Source organism: Myotis daubentonii, chromosome 6, assembly GCF_963259705.1.
Source record: "Myotis daubentonii chromosome 6, mMyoDau2.1, whole genome shotgun sequence".
NCBI lineage: Eukaryota > Metazoa > Chordata > Mammalia > Chiroptera > Vespertilionidae > Myotis > Myotis daubentonii.
In genome coordinates, this window is record NC_081845.1 from 15,689,019 (window position 1) to 15,703,536 (window position 14,518).

The following is a 14,518-nucleotide window of genomic DNA, read 5'->3' on the forward strand; positions in this document are numbered from 1 at the left end:
AAACTTCTCATCCTTAAAGACAGTTTTACGTCTCCTCTGTAGGCTTGCTCTACCATTTTCCATTCCTATCCAAGTAAAAGGAATTTATGCTTAGGCACCTAATATGTATCTGTATTTTTGTACCTATCACACAGTGTTGTAATTATGTCTTGAATATTTTCTATTCTCTCATATCATGACTTTGCACAGAAGTCAGATTGTATTTAATTTTCTGTTCCAGATCTTAGTTAATGGCAGACATATGATAGAGTCTCAATAAATATCTGAATAAATGAATGGATAAAAAAATCTATTATGGTTCACTTCAATCCTGGTTACCTGATAACACTGCAGAATGCTCTTGGCTGGTAGCTTAAAATGCCAATACTAAAGGAGCATCCTAGCAAAAAGTTATCTGGAGTACCAGAGCATGTAAAGTTAATCAACACCATAGCACATGCTTTTCTTTTTCAGAAGTCAGAATATGCAGGAGGCTGGGGGTCCAGAAAGATAAAAGATGGCTTAGTGACCATGTAAGCGTCACAGCAGGTAGAGGAAAAGGCTCAATACAGACTAGTGTAGGCACCTAAGAGAGCCTAGTATATCAGAGTCAGCTTGCATAAAGGTTTTGTGGAGTGTGTTTCCATAGGCCTGCTGAGAAGCAAGCTTCCATGCTCATTAGTTTTATTAACTTAATCTAAGTTAGATTTGGTCATCTTCAGACTTGACAGCCTGATTTGCCTCTTTCTTGGAAAATTTTGATTGTTTCTTATCATTAATCTGTACAGTGCCCAGATCTGCTTTCACCTTTTTTTCATTCTCTTGAGGTAACCTTGTTTTATGTTTCTGTATACTAGGGAGGTTGAGGAAGGTTACTGCCAGTACAATAGTCAGTGATGGGCTATCTGAGGACATGGCACGATGCTATGATGGAGGTGGAAGGAAAGCTGTGCAGTAGTGAAGAGGCAGAGCACTTGCAGAGACGAGTATTTGCAACATGAATAATTCTGAAAACATGAAATAGTGTTTGTTGGTTTACATGCTCACAGCAATTGATAAAATCTAGCAATGACTCTCAGAGGGTGTTATTCCCAGTGATACCTCTGCTAAGGACATGCTAAGAATAGTCTTTGCTGGGATGAAGTAAGCAGTTCTCATGGGAACTCATAAACATCTCAAGATTCTGGTTCTTTCTATCATCATTTTATTTTTCTGTCAAATAATGCAGTCTATAGAAATTTGGAATTGCATTTTTAACCTGAAGCAGCCCTGCTGTCTTGCAATAGAAGAATAGAGAGTCAATCCCTCATAGTAAGATTCTCTCACCTGTAGTTACTAGGCTAGCAAACCATGTTAAGCCAGAATTTTACAGGTATCCTCATCTGTATGAGACTTTGATTCTCTGACCTATATTAGAGGTCAAACCAGTACTTGGACAGGCAGAATACATATTTAGGAATTAAGGAGCATACAGATTTTAAAACACACACACACACACACACACACACACACACACACACATCCTATCTAATAATAGACAAACATGGTAATTAACCATAACTCCTCTACGCTTCCCATTGGCTCATCAGCAGAATATGCAAATTAACTGCCAACAAAGATGGCAGCCGGCAGCCATGCAGCTGAAGCGAACATGAGGCTTGCTTGCTCCAGTGATGGAGGAGGCCAAGGTTTCCCGCCTGCCGCGGTCCGGCTCTGAGCTCCGGATGCAACAATGTTGCAATTATAGAAGCTAAACAAACCCCAGATACCTGCTTTCAGCCAGCCAGGGCCTCAGAGCTGGAGCCGGCTCTCAGCTCCAGTGACAGCTATAGAAGGTAAATAAATCCCAGAATAAAAAAAAAGAAAGAAAGAAAGAAAAAGAAAAGAGGCTGGGAGCTTCAGTCACCAGCCAGCCTGAAAACGGCCCTCAGCCCCTCACCCAGACTGGCCAGGCACCCCAGTGGGGACCCCCACCCTGAAGGGGGTGTGACCAGCTGCAAACAGCCATCAGCCCCTCACCCAGGCTAGCCAGGCACCCAAGCGAGACCCCCAACCTGATCCGGGACACCTTTCAGAGCAAACCAGCTGGCCCCCACCTGTGCACCAGGCCTCTATCCTATTTAGTAAAAGGGTAACATGCAAACTGACTCTAATAGCAGAAAGACTGGTCACTATGACACACACTGACCACCAGGGGGCAGACGCTCAATTCAGGAGCTGCTCTCTGGTGGCCAGTGCTCTCTCACAGTGGGGAGCTCTGCTCAGCCACAAGCCAGGCTGATGGCTGCCAGTACAGCAGTGGTGGTGGGAGCCTCTCCTGCCTCCTCAGCAGCGCTTAGGATGTCTGACTGCAGCTTAGGTCTGCTCCCCGCTGGCAAGTGGACATCACCCGAGGGCTGCCAGGCTGCCAGAGGGATGTCTGATTGCCATCTTAGGCCCAATCCCCCGGGGAGCAGGCCTAAGCCAGCAAGTGGTCATCCCCCGAGGGGTCCCAGACTGCAAAAGGGCACAGGTCAGGCTGAGGTACCCCCTACCCCCGAGTGAACAAATTTTTGTGCACCAGGCCTCTAATACACACACACACACACACACACACACACACACACATATACACTAGTGGCCCAGTGCACGAAATTCATGCATGGGGGAGAGGGGTATCCCTCAGCCAAGCCTGCACCTCTCCAATCTGGGACAACCCTCTCTCAATCTGGGACTGTTGGCTTCTAACCACTCACCTGCCTGCCAGCCTGATTGCCCCTAACCACTTTGCCCGCTGGCCTGATCTCCCCCAACTGCCCCCCCGCCTACCTGCTCACCCCCAACTGCCCCCCCACTGGCCTGCTTGCCCCCAACTGCCCCCCCCCGCCGGCCTGCCCACCCCCAAATGCCTTCCCTGCCAGCCTGATCGCCTCCAACTGCCCTCCCCTGCTGGCCTGATCACCCCTAACTGCCTCTGCCTCAGCCCCGCCACCATGGCTTTGTCCTGAAGGACATCCAGAAGGTCTCCCAGAAAGTGTCCCAGTCTAATTAGCATATTACCCAGTCTAATTAGCATATTTACAACATATACATTGTAGTCCAAACTCTTGCTATCGAATCCCTGGGACTAATGTACTTAAAAAGAAAAGGATACATGTATGCATTATCAGTTTGGACACATTTGTGTAGGTTAATATTCAACTTCTATTTATTCACTAAAGTATAAAACTTTATTTTTTTCTTCTTAAGTTTTAGGAATGAAAGACAAGTGACATTTTTTTGTCTAGGTAACAGGGGCTAATTGCCATTATTACAATGTAATAAATGACAATATTACATAGTAATATGTAGTTAGGCCTACTTGTAAGATGACTCTGTTTTTAAAACAAGTTTATCTTCCAATAAGGATTTTCTTGCTCCAGCTAAATTTATTCACATGTCAATGTGTCTCTGAGCTATGAGCTTTTAGCTACTAGAAATTCTAACAATGAAAGAAATATGTCCACAGGGTTTGAATTACACAAGTCAAAGCATTTTTTTCCCCAAAAAATTTCCTGGAATAGAATATTCATGATCTAAGCATTCCCTTGTTTATAAATTGTACCCCTAAAAATCAAATAGAACAATAGAGAATTACTGAACTCTAGTTAATGATATGCCCACTGAAGCGTCATGTCTGCAACTAATTTGAAATGCATCAAAAATAACAAATTTTGGATGTGTAGCAGTACATGTACGTGGTAAATTCAGTATGGTTAACTATTAATCTCAGTGGTAGAATGTTATGGCATGTTTGAAATTTTTTAAATAAAATTTTGAAGAAGAAAATAAAAGGACTGGCCCAGTCAAAATGGAAAACCAAGGAGAGCTCTAATAAGATAGAGCTCAATAAGTTATTACCAATAAACGGAAGTCAGATACCAGATTGGCCAAGAAGGGTTGTTGGATCTATGAGATGAGTGTGGAAATCAAGTTCCAAGATAAAATCTGAGTTTGGAGGTAGTAAATTAAAACTAGAATGCAAAGACAGGAGAAGTTCTCAGGAGCACTCATGGACAGATGCTACTGTTGTTGGTTTCTTTTCTTGTTTTGTTTTCCATAGATATTGTTCCTGAGAGTATGCTTTTGTCATTTTATAATCCATTCAAATAGTTATTGAGCAGCTAGAGAGATACAAAGGTGTTTGAAACATGGCTAAGGAGTTGAGGCAAATGAATAAGTAGAAAGAAAAGTTCACTTAATCACAGCAGTCAAAAGTGCTGTAGGAGATTAAGAGTGAGATTTCTTCCAGTCTAGAAGAGGGCCTGGGTGAATGGAAAATCAGGAAAGGGGACTGAGATTATAGAAGACTTCAGTCTGGACTGTGGGTGATACTTAGTATGAGCTATACTTATCTCTCTTTTTCTCCATCTTTGGGCTTAATTTACCAGTAGTGCCCAGGATTGTGGAAGGTGCTCTTTCTATACTTGCTTGCATTTTTGTTCTAATGTTTTCTACAGAATTTGGTACTTTTGGTGGTTTAGGTATTTTTTTCCTGCTTTTTGAAGGATTCTTAACCTTTTGATCAGGGTGTCAATGATTTGGAGTCTTTTCCATACTGGTTTGATTTCTGTGCAGTTTTGGCTGGAGTATCTCATATGGATTTCTTTATTGGAGCTTTTTCCCTACATCCTCATTCTCAAAATCATCAGCATCCGATCAGGATCATCAGCATCATCTTCATCCTCATCCTCATCATTGTCCACAGCACCTTCAGCAGTAGCAAGTTTAATTTTTTTCCCTGTGGAAACCTGCTACCACTTCCAGGAAAGAACGATTTCCAGACATACCAAGGAGTTTCACATCCTCCTCCTCTTCATCTTCTGACTCTGCATCTCCCACCACAGCTAAGTGCTATCCACTAATATGCACAGGCCATGAACCACACTTCACCTGTAAGATCACAGGTGGTGTTATTGCAAAGCTACCAAGGCAAGGAATTGACTGTACAGACATTTTCAAGATGTCAGTGCTACTTGAATTGGACTGCCTTCATAATTCATTGCGTCTGCTTCAACAATGGGCAATTCAGCCTTTGCACCAGCCCCTGAACTGACCATTCATAAAGATAATTAGTGCTCATTTTCTGCCGGGAGCCGGTCCATCCTTGCTGTTTCAAGGGACCTGGCATATATGGCATACTGTTCTTAATATGTTTGCTCACCTTCTTGGAGCTGTGTTTTAACCAAGGTCACCTCTCCGAGAAAGGTTGAATCCCCAGGTAGGGATTTTCCCCTGAAGTTAGGGAGGGAATAAAACCCCTCAACTAAGTGCCAGGCGGGTAATTAATCCCTTTAACTACGAACAATCATGCTTAAACTACATAATCTTTTCTCCCTGGAATGGAGATAAGAAACGCCCTAACCTTTGTAATAGAGATTGATAGGATTAAATCAACTGGTATAAATACAGTTGTAACAAGACAGAAAGACACAGAACTTAGAACAGAATCAAGAAGACAGAGCCTACACGGAGCCTAGAGACAGAAGAACTTCGCTGGAGAGAGCATGCCGGAGGATCCTGGAGAGGGACTGGCCTCGGAGCCTAGAGACAGAGCCTAGCGGGAGAACATGGCAAGGGATCCTGGACTGAACCTGACTACAGAGATTGGCAGGAGAACCTGACTGGAACCTGGACACTGAACCTGACTGGAGAGCCTGGACAGAACCTGGCTGGAGAACCTAGCGAGGGAACATGGCTACAGAACCTCGCTGGAGATCCGAAGCAGAACCTCTCTGGAGATCCGGGCTAGAGATCCTGGCTAGGTTGCTGATCAACTGAACACTGTCCCCGTGTCATTCCTTCTTCGCCGACTCCGTCCACACCTTTGGGGACCCCTGGACCTGCTGGGGTTGGATCCCAGCATATGGCGCCCGAACAGGGACCCCTAGGTAAGCGCCCCGCACTCGGGACGGATCGGACTCCACCGTAGGAAGAAGGTGGATAGTCTTCGCCGACTCCGTCCACACCTTTGGGAACCCCTGGAACAGGATTCCCCTAGGTAAGCCCCCCTCCCCCATTGAGAACCCCCACACTCGGGACGGATCAGACTCCACCGTAGGAAGAGGGTGGATAGTCTTCGCCGAATCTGTCCACACCTTTGGGAACCCCTGGAACAGGATTCCCTTAGGTAAGCCCCCCCCCCATTGAGAACCCCACACTCGGGACGGATAGGACTCCACCAGGGTGCTACAGACCCCCCCTATAGAGGATAAGTAGGGTAAGAAGGTGGATAGTACAGAACTTAGATTGAGAAGATGTGCCATACTGAGTCCAAAGAAAGAAGACTCTGTATTGATTCTTAGATTGAGAAGATGTGCCATACTGAGTCCAAAGAAAGAAGACTCTGTATTGATCTTTAGATTAAGAAGATGTGCCATACTGAGTCTAAAGAAAAAAGACTCCGTATTGATCTTTTAACATATATGCTTGTTAGCAGAGGAATTAAGGTTACTCCCAGTCAGACAGAACATTTTATACAAGAAGTATGTCCATGCTTTTCTGAGGAAGGAAAGGTGCCGGAAAGGTAAATGTAGAGACATGGGAGAAGGTAGGCCCAAGGAGCCTTATCCTTAACCCCACTGCAGCCTTTCCACCCTGGGAAAGTGCAGGATTGGCAAGCTCTCCCTGGGGTGATAGATCAGGACTCAGGTAATAGCAGAAAGTGCCAATCCTACTCTTAAAATGGATACAAGAGAGCGTTTCAGGTTTTTCTTTTTAATGCTTGCTTTTAAAAAATAAAAAAGGGGGAATTTGCCGGGAGCCGCTCCATCCTTGCTGTTTCAAGGGACCTGGCATATATGGCATACTGTTCTTAATATGTTTGCTCACCTTCTTGGAGCTGTGTTTTAACCAAGGTCACCTCTCCGAGAAAGGTTGAATCCCCAGGTAGGGATTTTCCCCTGAAGTTAGGGAGGGAATAAAACCCCTCAACTAAGTGCCAGGCGGGTAATTAATCCCTTTAACTACGAACAATCATGCTTAAACTACATAATCTTTTCTCCCTGGAATGGAGATAAGAAACGCCCTAACCTTTGTAATAGAGATTGATAGGATTAAATCAACTGGTATAAATACAGTTGTAACAAGACAGAAAGACTCAGAACTTAGAACAGAATCAAGAAGACAGAACCTACAGGGAGCCTAGAGACAGAAGAACTTCGCTGGAGAGAGCATGCCGGAGGATCCTGGAGAGGGACTGGCCTCGGAGCCTAGAGACAGAGCCTAGCGGGAGAACATGGCAAGGGATCCTGGACTGAACCTGACTACAGAGATTGGCAGGAGAACCTGACTGGAACCTGGACACTGAACCTGACAGGAGAGCCTGGACAGAACCTGGCTGGAGAACCTAGCGAGGGAACATGGCTACAGAACCTCGCTGGAGATCCGAAGCAGAACCTCTCTGGAGATCCAGACCAGAACTTGGCTGGAGATCCTGGCTGGAGATCCTGGCTAGGCTGCTGATCAACTGAACCCTGTCTCCTTGTCCTTCCTTCTTCGCCGACTCCGTCCACACCTTTGGGGACCCCTGGACCCGCTGGGGTTGGACCCTGGCAATTTTCATCACCACCCACCTTAAAAGCGATAAACTTTGCCAGCCTTTAGTTCACAACTGAAAAGATAGTTCTGGGTTTCAGAGGGCTCGTGTCCATGCCCTCCAAATCTTCCATGGGGTGGGAGCACTCACTTAGGTGAGAGAAGGCAGATGGAGATAAAGGACTCCTGTTCCTCAGAACAGACTCACAGGATGGAATTGCACCAGGGCTGCCTTTGTCAATTTTGCATGCAAGGTCTTCTAAAACCGAGCATCTCATAAACATCTGAACAGATTTTTAACTTACTAATATACATTTTTACTGTATATAAAGCATTAAGGCAAATAATCATGCTTTATGATAAAATTCCAATTGGATATAGCTCAAAATTACACTCTTTCCTTAAAGAATCATTTCAACTGGTAGAAAGTGCTAACAATAAGCAGTTTTCCATGATTACTGAAAAAAAAAAGTTCTGATTGGAAAAATGTGCTTTCTATAGCATCCTTTGTGTGGTAGTTACATAAATTTTCCTTCATTTTTCATCCATTAATGCACAAAATTGTTAACTTTCTATACTTTTTTTGTGGTTGCACATCCTTCCCTGTAAGGTCACATGACCTGGGTAACTCACAGCAAAGGCAGAAACAGGAGTTATGATGAAAAGGAGGCAGAATTACTCTCCTTAAGTAGCTTTTAGCTACTGAAAAGCTCTAGACTGTTTTGTATTTGTACAATGTTAGTTTCCTGAGGATAAATCTACATTATATTCATTTTTTTCATCCCCATTCCTTGCCTGGCACACAGTTGATTTTCAGTAAATGTGATTAAAATGAATGACTGATATAAAGAGTAAGCAGACAGTGAAAGCATTTGAAAAGGGAAGAATGCAAATTGAGGGAGGAATAGTGATGAGATTGATAAGCAAATATTTGGTAATAGAAATAAAAGGGAACAGATGAAAACTATGTGTAAAAAATGTCTATGGTGAGGTAGGAAAAGAGACCATTAAAACTGAGCAAAGTTTAACTTTGCTGAAACTAATGTTAAAGATTTGAAAGAGGTGTGTTCAATTTAATAAGGCTATTATCTCTTTTCTCTCCCCAAATGCTGTTACCTACTTCTTCCTCCAAGCACCACATTGAACTGAACAAAGAAATGAGCAAAAATTTAAGATAATTATCTGCAGGAGCAGCGAAAACTAGAAAGGTCTCTTCTACAGGCCTGAAAATTTGATTAATTTCTGGGAGATAGGAGGCTTGTCAGCCTTCTAAGATAAGATTGTTGTGCTGTCAGCTCATTATGAAACTCCAGCAAAAGCTAGCTGCTCAGTGAAGAAGGGGGCAGGTTCCCCCCAGTCAGTATGTGTGTTAGCTAGCCTGGGCCTTGTGAGAAGCAAGCTAGGAGAGCATTGGGGAGAAATCCAAGGGAGGCTGGGAGAGCCATCAACCACGATTCAAATCTGACTCTGAGTGAAGGAGGGAGGAAAGAAAGGAAGCAATGTTGGCTGGACACATCATTGACTGAAGTTCAAAGGGAAGTTTGGCAAGGCTGTTGGGGAGCCAAAATTGCTGCCAGAGGAGTCTAACCCAGGAACATGCCTGCCTCGGAATCCTTGCCACCCTCACCCATTGGCAAGACCAGCCTGTGGGAAGTGTGACCTCCATTAAAAGGTGTCAACAGATGTCAGAAGACAGTAGCTGGGCTCTCAGTGAGCTCTGCTCTCAGCCTGAGAGGGGCATCTTCATGACCGGGCAGCCTGCCCTTTGCCTCACTCCACACTTAGACAAAGGAAAGCTCTCACTGTTCCCATAGGCTTCTCTTCCTGAGGGAAATGCTGATACTCTCAAGATTTTAAATGTTGGGTAGGGAAGTCTGTGAGAACTACAGCTAGCCCCAGTCTCTGAAGTTGATCTGGGAGCTGCCATTGTTCCACATTCTCTCGCCTCCATGGTTTGTTTCAGAGTCCCCTCTTCCTCGCCGAGCACCTTGACAGGTCATGGTGTTCCATGGTGGTATGATCCAAACCTTCATTTCTGAGGGCGATGACTTCTTGACACTTTCCTTCTTCTTCTTCTTCTTCTTTCTTCTTCTTCTTCTTCTTCTTCTTCTTTCTTCTTCTTCTTCTTCTTCTTCTTCTTCTTCTTCTCCTCCTCCTCCTCCTCCTCCTTCTTCTTCTTCTCCTTTTCTCCTCCTCCTCCTCCTCCTCCTCCTCCTCCTCCTCCTCCTCCTCCTCCTCCTCCTTCTTCTTCTTCTTCTTCTCTTCTCTAACTTATATGCTTCTTAGTCTGGGGTTGCTGCACATGGCCATTCACAGTGACAGTGAGGTAAGGGAGCACCAACAGACTTCCAAGTCGATTCCTCTCTCTGACTCCAATTGTCAGAGCATCCTATCTCCTCGGGAGGGTCGCATTGATTTCCCCCACCTTTAAGGTGACTCCTATGCTTGACAAGGATGTCAGAGTCCTAGGAGCAGCCACAGCCTGCACACCAATGGAACAGCAAGTGTGTGCTTGGCATGGCCACGCCTCCCAAGGCACAGCCTCTCCTCAGTCAGAATCCTTTGCTTCTTGATCAATGAGACAATTTCTGGCATGATAACAACTACCACTTCTGTGATACGCTTCTGATGTTTTCTTTTAATTTGCATCTTAATGCCATAAAATTGCTGTGGAATGAACTGTGTTTATCCCCTCCTCCCACTGCATGCTCAGCTTGCTGAAAGAAGTAAATAAAATAATGCATGCAAAGGAGATTAGCGCAGGGCACAAAGTAAGAGTAAATAAGTATTGAATCTTATTCAAATCTTTCCCAATGATAAGCTATAATATACTTATAATGAGCATTTTATTTCATATTGCTATTGTAGCATCTGCTTTTCATTTAATACACAATAGTTGAGGGACAGTTTGTTTTGTGTGCAGCACTAGGCATGGGCATGATTAAGATGGGGCTGCTTTTAAGACATTTGGAATGGAGCTCTGTGCTCACTAGTCCCCTTTTTATTCTCAGTTTATAAAAATGCTACAGGGGCTCATGTCTCATACAAATAACTTAGACCTTACCACTTCACAAAATATTAAAATGTCCATGAACACTTTAAAGTGCTATTATTAAAATGATGTCATTTGGGTTGTGGTTTTTTTTTGTTTTTTTTTCAGAGAAAATTACCAAAAAAATACATTATCCCAGTCATGTGAGTGTATAATTTGTAGTTTAGTATGTAGCATATTTTTAACTAGTTCATAATAGATGCATGGAGTTTAAATTTTCATCTAAACATTACTCATATTTCAGATATTTAGTAAAGCAATCAAGTACTCATCTTTCTGACACTTTCTGAACAAATCTGGAGACTTTTTTATTTGTTTTTGGTGGCTGATTAAAACTTTTCACTTTATATCCTCTGTAGTTTACACTTCCTGATAATAATTAGCAAGAAGAATTTGTTAAGAGATAGTCAATAGTGTATCTCAGTAAAAAATCAGCATCCTCAGTAACACCAAATTTTCATTACCCAAAGGCAAAAAAAAAAAAAAAGAAAAGAAAAGAAAAGAAAAGAAAAACCCCATAACATTATATTCTTTTTTGGTCTCTTCTTTTGTCCTGTCACAATATGTTGAACATTTTGCTTTCAATAATGTTCCTATCCTGGTGTGCTGTACAATTATAGTAAAAACCCTACACTTACCAAAAAATATCAGCTTTGTAGCAGTGCTTAATTCACTGGAAAAAAAATAGACTGAACAATGAAAAATGCTCTTAAATATAAAATACTAGTTGAAGAAAAATAGCGAATATTTTACTCTTTACAGTGAGACAAGAGAGTCAGAGGAAGAAAGATAAAAGAATGGGCAAGGAAATAAATGATAAGAAAGTTGAGAATATAATTTTCATGAGATATACAATATTGGAGACATTTTCAAATATTTTTTATTCCATGTTATAGTTCATTCTTATCATATAAGTAGGAAGTTCCAAATATGGAACTTTAAATCATTTTCTAAATTATTAGTTTAAGGTTTTGAAGGGATATGATTCTGACTAAAGCAGATAGGAATTCAATTTAGTTCCTACTGACTAAAACATAGAAGGGATCAAGACAAACAGGTTTTGGAGATTAATTCCAAATTATTTTTAAACATTTTTTGTCACTTTTGAAGTTCATAGTTTTATTTTATCACTATTATAAGTAACTAGAGGCCCGGTGCACAAAATTCATGCAAAGGGGCTCGGCCCTCGCAGCCCCGGCTTCACCTGGAAGGTCATCTGGAAGGACTTCCAGAAGGTCGTTCAGCTGTCTGGTCTAATTAGCATATTATGCTTTTATTATTATAGATAAATCACTCTAGTCTTCTAGAAATATTGCAAGAATAAAGTCCTTTTATTTTGTGCATTATTATTAATTTCATGATCACAAAATAAGAAATTGGTTATATTACACTATCATGGTTTGGGGCTAGCTCTTGGGACAGGGACAAAAAGGGGGTTTTATGGATGACCTAAAGTGAGAGGCTTCAAAATTTTACTAGTAATACATTTCCCATGTCGGCTGGCCATGGGACCTGAAATTCCCAATCAAATATTGTTAAAATTAAGTTATGATTACAGAAGGCCTCTGTGATACTGCAGAAGTCAAACAATTAATCTATTATCATTAATTTAAAAAAGTATGAATGGCTGACTGCCGCTTCTTCGAGTATGTGAATTGCTGAAGAGATATGACAGAGGAATGCTGGAAGGAGGGAGAAAGGATGTGTCTGTCAGGTGTGGACTCAGACCTTGAAGTTATAAGATGAGCTTCTGAAAATGTGGAAGTGTGATAAGTAAATGTGTTAGGTATTGTCGGCTTGCACTCAATGGAGTGTTCCACTTTTCCCTGATTTGATGCTCCTGCCCCCTCTATCACCGGGGCTGTGTGGTAATGACTACATATCCCACATGCAACTAGTTCTCTGCATGGGATTAGCTTATACCATTGAGATGCACATTCATCTCAATGAAAATTTGGACATGGAAGAGGTGAGGCCATTTTCGGTTATTTGGTGGAGTAGTCAATAAGCAGGACGCAGCAGATGCTCTATACACTGAGTGGCCAGATTATTGTGACCACCCCATCAGTACAATGAAGTGAATTAGTTGTGTAAATAATAATGATAATAATAAAACCTTGAGAGTATTTTCTTAGGAAGTTTTCAATATTCAGTATTTTGGGAAGTGTCAATGAAGTACTGATGGGGTGGTCATAATAATCTGGCCATTGAGTGTATACTAGAGTCAGCCTGTCTGTCTACACCAGTGAAATGCATGTGGGCGAATGGCAGCTGTGAGTGGCAGTAGCATTTCTTGACCTCTAACCTCTCCAGCACAATTTGGAAGCACCTTAATTCTGGTATTGAATTCCTATCTGCTTAAAAATATTGAGTGGTTCCTATTCCCTGACATGAATACAGACAAGGTCCAAAAGTTCAGGAATGAGGAATACTAAAGAACCAACCAAAGGAGAAGGAAATAGATGCAAGGGCCTATAACAACGAAAGGGTTGCTTTCTCTAGGGAATTCGCATGTGCCACTTCATACAAAAGTAGCCAATCACCATGAAATGCGATCAGAATCTCCTGAACGCAGTGACAGTGTGAGAGGGCAGCTGTAAGAACAGGGCATTTGGAAAAGCAGACTATGTTGGCAGTCTAGATGTGAAGTGCTGCCGAAGGGTGCCAGACTGAGGGGGGACAGAGCAACAGCCTGGTAGAAGGAAAGAACAAGAAGTGTGCAACACACTCTCTCCACATGGAGCTGTGGCTTGCTTACATAGTTTATTATCTATTAGAAGAGTTTGGTGTTGGGTAAAAATGTTTTATTCATTTAAGTCTGCTTTGACAATTCAACATTTTGTGGCATAGATTTATAGCAGTGACAAGATTATCTTCCAAGTTCATAAATGATAAGAAGGTTTTGTCAAGAAAAGAAAGAGGGTAGAAAAACTTGCTAAGAAATTGAGGCCTAAATGGCTTCTTATACATCCCTGGTAAGAGATGATAAAGCCATGTGGGAGATTCTGGGGACAGCCTTACCGACTGTCATTTAGTGTTTCAGTTTAATAGATTTAGTTTAGATTCAGAAAGCCCTCAATATAAAGTATGTTAGAGATGATGCTGCTATTGACCTCATTGATTATAGGACTGTAGGTATGTGGTTCCATTTGATAGAATGTCAGGTAATTTGCTATGTTATTGCAACTCAATTAAAATAATTAATCATTAGATTCTATAACCAAGACACGGGACTAGAGAATGAACAACACTCCAGAGTCCTGGCTTCATTCCCAGCTCAGTCAATATCTATTACAAATAAATAATATCACCTGCCCATTTCACTTTCCCCATTATAAATCAGAAATGCTTAGAGTTACTTAGTTAAGCCCTCAGAGCAAGTTGCAAAGATTAAGAAGGTAACTGTTGTAAAGCTGTTTATAAATCCTCAATCAAAAATTATTATGCAAGGTTATGACTATGTAGTTACTATTTAAGTAAACAACATAAAATTGTACTTAATCTTGGAATAACGGGGCAGGTAGTACTGCTGATATAATGCACACACACAGTGGCTATTTATTTGCATATTCCCAAGATATATTTAAAAGACATAATATCACAAAAGGCAATGATTTCCATATGCCAATGCAAAGATGAAAATTAGAAACTATCATTTGAAAGTTTGAGATCCTTAACTGATGTAAGAAAGCTGTTATCTGACACAAGTCAAAACCAAACAAAATTTAGCATTTGTTTGCAGGACTGATGCTTTAATCTCCCAATAAGCCAAAAGCAATTCTACTTCTCTCAGTTCTGTGAAAAACTTCAATTTTTTTGAACAATTATTTTTTTCCATTCAAGTTCCCAAATATAAAATCCTTGACTTCTTTTTTTTCAGGTTCTAAACCAGCGTCTTTTTAAATTCTATCTTTTTTTTTCTATCTCATAACT

The 14,518-nt window shown here is 41.8% G+C and overlaps 1 pseudogene; it reads right to left on the reverse strand.

Annotated features, from left to right (window-relative positions):
• Positions 1-4,332: 4,332 nt before the first annotated feature.
• LOC132236657 (nucleophosmin-like) lies at positions 4,333-7,667 on the reverse strand (annotated as a pseudogene).
• Between the last annotated feature and the right edge of the window lie 6,851 nt (positions 7,668-14,518).